The 7453-nt window shown below is 45.9% G+C and overlaps 1 pseudogene; it reads left to right on the top strand.

Annotated features, from left to right (window-relative positions):
- Positions 1–236: 236 nt before the first annotated feature.
- Positions 237–6338, top strand: LOC134306518 (uncharacterized; annotated as a pseudogene).
- Positions 6339–7453: the final 1115 nt, after the last annotated feature.

Genomic DNA, 7453 nt, shown 5'->3' with positions numbered 1-7453 from the left:
GCACTGTGTCCGTTTCCTTTGGGGAAATTCAACGGAGTGTAACCAATTGCAGGCTTTTAATGATGACTATCGACCCTGACATTACACCTAGGTCTTGTGACATTTACTGGGGACGTCTTCTAAACCCAGATGACGTGGGGGGACCTGGTAACATTTCCTATGTTTTGCATGTTTGGAAACCTTGGCTGATGTCCATGTCATGTTTGGCCCCACCTGAGGATCCGTTGCATTGCACGATGTATTACGCTAGGGAGCAGGACGATGTTTACCAGGATGACTGGGATCTGGATTGGACTAATCATTTGGGTCTTTTCCACAGCAATGCAGTTTTTCTGGGTCCTGAGGGAGTGGCCACCAGTGTACAACTCACACGAGATCAAAAAGAGGTCTTCAGGACTGAACCTGACCAACCCAGTTTTCCTCACATTTCTTTACTTTTATCCACAGGACATGAGGCCAGATCATTGGGCCCTATGGTCACCAAAGCCAGGTCCCTGAGGTTTCATCCCACTGAAATAGAGCACTTGAAACGCTCTGAGTGTGGCAAGTATTGGAAAATCACATGTGCTTGCACTGACATTGCTTTGTATGAGCATCTTCAGGTCTCCAGGTCCCATGGCAGAGAACATTCTAATCACCCAGATTCTGATTCCGTCTTGTCCAAGGTCCCAGCTCACCTTTGGACTACCTGCAAAGTAGACGTGGGATGCGTTCCACATCACATCGCACCTATCTCACTGAGGCCAAATGCGACTGTTGTTCGCAAACCACAGTACCAGTTAAAGCAGGAATCGATTGACGGCATTCAATCTACAATTTCCAACCTACTGCAGGTGGGTGTTCTTGAACTGACCTGCTCTGATTGGAACACGCCCATTTTGCCTGTTCAAAAACCTGGCAGAGAAGAATCCATGACCTTAGAGCCATCAACGATGTCACTGTCACGGCGGACATTCCTGTTCCGGATCCTTACAGAGCCCTACAGAACATTACTCCAGACCATTGTCATTTCACAGTGATTGACTTGGCTAACGCTTTTTTCAGTATTCTTTTACCATCTCACATCAAACCAATCTTTGCCTTCACTTTCAAAGGCCTACAGTACACCTACACCCGACTACCGCAGGGCTATAAAGACAGTCCTGGCATTTTCAATCAATGCTTGTTGAAGGACTTGACTGTTCTTATAGACAGGGGGCAACTTTCTATTGGCACTATTCTCATCCAGTACGTCGATGATCTCCTCATTGCTTGTCACACCGAATCTTCTTGTCTTTCAGACACTCTCACAGTGTTGACACATCTTTCTGAACTTGGCTACAAAGTCAACAAGTCCAAGATACAGGTTTGCAGGCAAGTGGTCACTTTCTTAGGAAGAGTCATTTCCAGCAGAGGGCATGCCCCAACTGCTTCCACTCGACAATCCATCCTGCACTTCCCAAAACCCATCAAGGTCCAACATATGCTTTCCTTTCTTGGCTTGACTGGTTACAGCAGGAATTACATTCCTGATTACACAGGTCTCACCAGCCCTTTGCGTGCTGAAGTCACCAGACTAGGACACAGAAACACTTCCGCTTTTCTAAAATGGTCTGTTGACCTGGAGCAGGCCTTCATTGCCACAAAACAGGCTCTTGCTAATGCCATCAACCTGCAGTCCCCGGACTACGCCAGACCTTTCCACCTTGATGTTTCTGAAAGAGCTGGCATTGTCAATGCTGTACTCTTTCAGAAAGGGGGGAGTACAGACAGAAAAGTTTTGCAATTTCACAGTTCAAAACTTGATCAAGTGGTGTTGGGACAGCCTGGATGTACAAGGCACATGGCTGCTCTAACCATAGCAATTGAAAAAACAGCGCACATTGTAATGTGTCACCCCCTGCACATTAACACCAACCATGGAGTGGTGGCGTTTCTGACTTCTTCAGCATTCACACTGTCACCATCCCGAAAAAATAAGATCCAAAATGTCCTGACCCAACCACACATTTCTTATGTGACAAATAACAATCTAGTTAACATTGCAGAGGCTGTCCAAACAGACCCTGAATCAGGACCACATGAGCTGTTGAAACTAAGACCTGACTTACAGACTGAACCCTTGGAGAATCCAGATGTGGTGTTTTTCTGTGATGGGTGTTGTTATAAAGGGGACCAGGGACTAGTGGCTTCCTATGCAGTGGTAGAAATGACTAACGAAGGGTTCATCACTAGAGAGGCAGAGATCATTCCACAGCCTGCATCAGCACAGCTGGCTGAAATCAAGGCACTGACAAGGGCACTGAAGTGGGCATGGAGAAGGGATGCCAACATATACACTGACTCAGCGTATGCTTTTTCAGCCGTACACATAGACGGCCCTCAATGGTTGAGGAGAGGGCTAGTAACAGCACAAGGTACACCCATTAAACACCACAGGGAAATCAAGGAACTCACTGATGCAGCTCATTGCCCAAGGAGGGTAGCAGTGATCAAATGTAAGGGACATGCAAAAGGCGATGACTTTGTGGTAGCTGGAAATTATGCAGCAGATGCAGCAGCCAAAGAGGCTGGAGGTTATTGCATTACTAAAATAATGGTGTTGGGGGAAGTAGGACTTCCAGAATTGACCACTGAGCATGTGCAACAGATTCAATCTAAGGCCATGGCATATGAGAAAAATGTGTGGCTCAGTAGGGGGGCAAAGGAAATTGATGGTATCTGGAGGGGTCCGGAGGGGAAGGTGGTGGCTCCAAACGCTCTGTTGCAATTGCTAATGAAAGAAACACATGGACCAACTCATGTAGGGGTCCCTGTAATGCTGCTAACCATCAGTGAGAACTGGTGGCACCCGTGTTTAAAAGACATGATCAAACAACATGTCCGTGAGTGTGAGATTTGTCAGAAATCTAACCCAAAGCCAACTCTCAATCCAGGGCCTGGACAGTTTCCTGCTCCTGAAGGCCCGTTCAAAGAGATATGTATTGATTACACAGACATGGGCCCAGAAAGGACAGTGAGAGGGTACAGGTACCTATTGGTCATGGTGGACAGATTCACCAGGTGGGTTGAAGCCATACCTACCAAAAGAGAGGACGCCAAAACAGTAGTAAAATGGCTAAAAACTGAACTGGTTCCAAGGTATGGAGTACCGAAAGTCATCAGGTCCGACAATGGGACTCATTTCAACAACCAGAAGCTCCAAGAAGTGGAGAAATATCTGGGGATCACTCACAGGTTCGGCTCCGTGTACCACCCTAGCTCCTAGGGGTTGGTGGAAAGAGCAAATCAGACAATCAAGGCTAAATTGAACAAAGTGTGTGGTGAATCTAAATTGAACTGGGTGGATGCCTTGCCACTTGTCCTGATGTCCATGAGATCATCCCCTAGGGGGGATACTCACTACTCACCACACCAGCTACTCACTGGCAGACAAATGTCAGGACCGCCCAGAGAGAGAGTGATAGGGAAAACTTTGGAACTCTGGGATAACGAGCTAGACGACTACATGAGGGCCTTAACCGAGCTTATTTCTAGCCTACCTTCACAGGAAAAACCTGGAAGACCAAGAGAAGACCCAAGAAAGACGACTGAGGTCTCAATAGGGGATTGGGTAAGAGTAAAGGTCCACAAGAGGAAGTGGGACGAGCCAAGGTGGACAGGACCTTGGGAAGTGACGGAGGCCACCTCACATGCTGTGAAAGTGCGAGGAAAGAAAGGTAACAACTGGTACCACCTCACACATTGTGCTCCTGCAGATCCACCCAGCAGAACCAGAAGAGAGATCCGGGAAGACCTGGGCAACCTTGCCAATGATCCTGGAGAAGGTTGGTGGATTGAAAAGGAGGGAGATCTAGTGAAAGAAGGTGGTAAGTATATAGCACATTGTGTCAGTGCAGATCTCGTCCTAGGTGCTGGAGTGGCATTGCAGATCCGAAAGGAACTTGGTGTGGAAGGATTGGAGTCAGGCCCTGTAGGTGAATGTGTGGTGCACCAGGGTAAGGGTGTGACCATCTTCAATCTGATCACTAAAGAAAGATCATTCCACTTGCCCAGAATCGAAGACTTCGAAAAGGCTGTAGAAAGCCTGTTAAAACAACTGCAACTACACAAGGTGACAAATCTATCCATTCCCAAACTTGGTTGTGGGTTGGACAAATTAAATTGGGAAGGGGTAAAAAGCATCCTCGTAAAACATCTGGAACCATTGAAAATTACTGTCACCGTCTACACTTTGCCAACGCCTGGCAACCAATAGTAGTAAGATGCCTTTCAACCCTCCTTCTGACATTACTATCCAAGCCTTCAGAAGGCTAGGCTGTGTTTCTATGAGAGCCACAGTGTGTGCGCTGTCTATAGTAATAACGGTAGTTCTGTCCATTGTTCTCCTACTGACAGCTGAGACACACAGAAACCAGACCATCCATAGACTTCTTCAAAGTGTGAGAAAGACCGTGCCGACCATAGTGTGTACAGAAGGAGTGGACTGCGTAGCACAGTTTGACCTGTGCTCCATATCACATTGTTCAGGTTACATTGAAAGCAACATAGGGTGGTATGACAAATATTTGTGCAACACAGCCCAACATTGCAGGGCCCAAATAGACTACACCTTAGCCAGCGGACAGATTAAAGTATATAAGAACGACAATGCTTGTTCGTGTTCCACATGGGAAGCAGTACTTACTAGCACGAGTCACCGGGATTGGGGTTACAAGGGATTTGTCGGCAAAGGGTCCAAACATTACACATCAGGGGGGGATCTGAAATCGCGAATGTCAATTAGAAAGTCTAATGCTAAGCATCCCTGTGCTAAGGGGGACTGCAATCCATTAGTTTTTACTCTCACTGCTCCGAAGGCAGAGGATAGTAGATACCTAATATTAGGAACCTATCAGTCTGGGTCAGACAATTTGGGGGTATTTCGATTGAATGTGGTACCAAAGCCCAGACCTGTCACCGTAACTGTTAGGCCAAATGCCACCAACTACAATCCCCCCGCCACAGACAACCTAGAATTAATTAAAACAATAAATATCACTGACCTAAAAGACACATTTGCAATTGAAACAGGTTTCGAGGACGAAAATCAGTGGTTGAATTGGATAATGTACACTGCCCGTACTTCAGGCAAAACAAATTGTTATGCCTGTTCTTCAGCCAGGCCTCACCTGGGTACAGTCCCATTCCCGTTAAATCGCCACAATGACCTAGCAGGCCTGAAGTGTGTTGCGTCTCTATTCAGTAACAAAACTGCTCACAAAAACTGCACCTCCGTACATTACCTATTCCCAACAGTGTCAAATAGAGTGGTACCTCCTGCATACATGCCCTACGCAGGTAACTACACTTGCTTCTCCAGAAACACAGGGACCCTGCAAATAGGGAACCTGCCGTGGTGTGGGGACACCATAAATGTGGACAATGCCGCGAACGGCTTCCAGCCCATTTGGTTTAGTAATCAGGACGTCGCGAGGGCTGATTTGTGGTGGCTCTGCACCCCAAAAACTTTAAGATCAAAACTTCCTAAAAATTGGAAAGGCAAATGTGCACTTATACAACTTGTGCTCCCTCTCTACATTCTCCCGCTGTGGAACCTGAATGACAGTCAGCCTTCGGTCCGAACCAAGCGTTCGGTTGTTGGCCCATCCGGCTCGTTTGACCCTCACGTCCATATCGATAGTATTGGGGTACCTCGTGGGGTACCAGATGAATTTAAGGCAAGAGACCAAGTTGCAGCAGGATTTGAGAGCCTGCTGTTCTGGTGGGCCACCATTAACAAAAATGTGGACTGGATCAATTACATTTACTACAATCAACAGCGTTTTGTAAATTACACCAGAGACGCTGTGAAAGGCATACATGAACAACTTGACAAAACCAGCCTGATGGCCTGGCAAAACCGAATTGCTCTGGATTTCCTATTGGCGGAAAAGGGTGGGGTTTGCAAAATGTTTGGGGAACAATGCTGCACATTCATTCCTAACAACACAGCCCCTGACGGCACCATATCCAGGGCGCTTGAGGGTTTGACTTCCTTAAGTAACGAATTGGCCGAGAACAGTGGGATTGAGAATCCATTCAACAAATGGCTGACCAAATTGTTCGGCCAATACAAAGCCATAATCTTGAGTTTGTTAACGTCCGTCTGTTGCGCCGCTGCACTGCTTGTTGTATGTGGATGTTGCTGCGTTCCTTGTTTCAGATCCCTAACTGTGAGGCTGATTGCCGGAGTTATCCAAAAATCTTCTGCTGACGCTGAGCCAACCTACATGTTTATGCAAGATGGCACCCATCTGGAGCTCCAAGACGTCAGCCCATTGTCTGACTTGCTTATTGCCGACGAATCTTTGATCTAAAAAAAAAAAAATATAATAATGATAATAATTCCTTTGATTGCCTACTTGTGATCTCTTTTGCTTTTTGGCTTCGTTTTCAGATGACACTGATTTACCTTTCGTTGTGTTTTGATATTACGTTAGATTAGGCTACTGATATACACATTACATGCACATTACATTTGATAGAATCTCAAGTAACTTAAGGCCTACTTACAATACACATAGAACCACGCATTCACACACCTATAATCCCACACAATTGCTTGCTGGAATTACGATATTGCTGTTTTTATGCATTCAACATTTATTATCACATTAGCATATAACTACTTACCTGTGAAGAGTTCAGGACATCGTAATAATCCGTCAATGGGGTCAATTTTGGGTTTTGGTCTACGGGAATAGGTTCTTATGACAGTGATGGCAGTGGGCAGTGATGCCGTGAGTCCTTTCACCAGCTGCACACCACTGCACCTTCTTGTTTGAAGGAGTTGTTCTGGCAAGGGGGGAGGAGAGCTGTTAGCCAACGACGGGTAAGATCTCCTGATAAGAGACAACCTATGGCAGGCGACCTTACTGTTGGCAGTGCACGGACGACGTACGGGCCTGACACTGTTCGATTTTCTGTCATTACCTATCCTTGAGTGGGACAATATTTTGTATATCAATGATTTTAACAATTTAACCACCACACTACCTTTGCTGTCCTGACCTCTTCCAGGTAACCAATGTCTGCATGACACCTGTCTTTATTATTTACTCGATTATTACTATAATCACACTAACATATCACTATCTTCGCAACGCTGATTTTCTTTATTTACTTCGTTATTTTATTTTTTAGCATAATCACACTCACATATCATTAGGGTTGATTTTTTGTTTTAACAGTCCTTCGTGACCATGTACTCTCAGGAACTCCGAGATGTACTGCGTGATTCTGTTCCGCTGAAGTTTCTCTCTGCTGTTTCTGTTTTTCGGGAACTTTTCAGTTCCCGAGGGGGGAATTTGTGGGGATTTTGGAACAACTCGACCCTGTATTCTTAATAATCGATAGGCCTTAGAATGAACATGTAAGATCTGCACGTACACAGAAACATTAGCATAAGCTGCAACTGCACAAGCAGTAGCTG

This window comes from Trichomycterus rosablanca, unplaced genomic scaffold (genome assembly GCF_030014385.1).
Source record: "Trichomycterus rosablanca isolate fTriRos1 unplaced genomic scaffold, fTriRos1.hap1 scaffold_202, whole genome shotgun sequence".
NCBI lineage: Eukaryota > Metazoa > Chordata > Actinopteri > Siluriformes > Trichomycteridae > Trichomycterus > Trichomycterus rosablanca.
The sequence above is the reverse complement of the archived record's forward strand: the minus strand, read 5'-3'. Positions and strand labels throughout refer to the sequence as shown.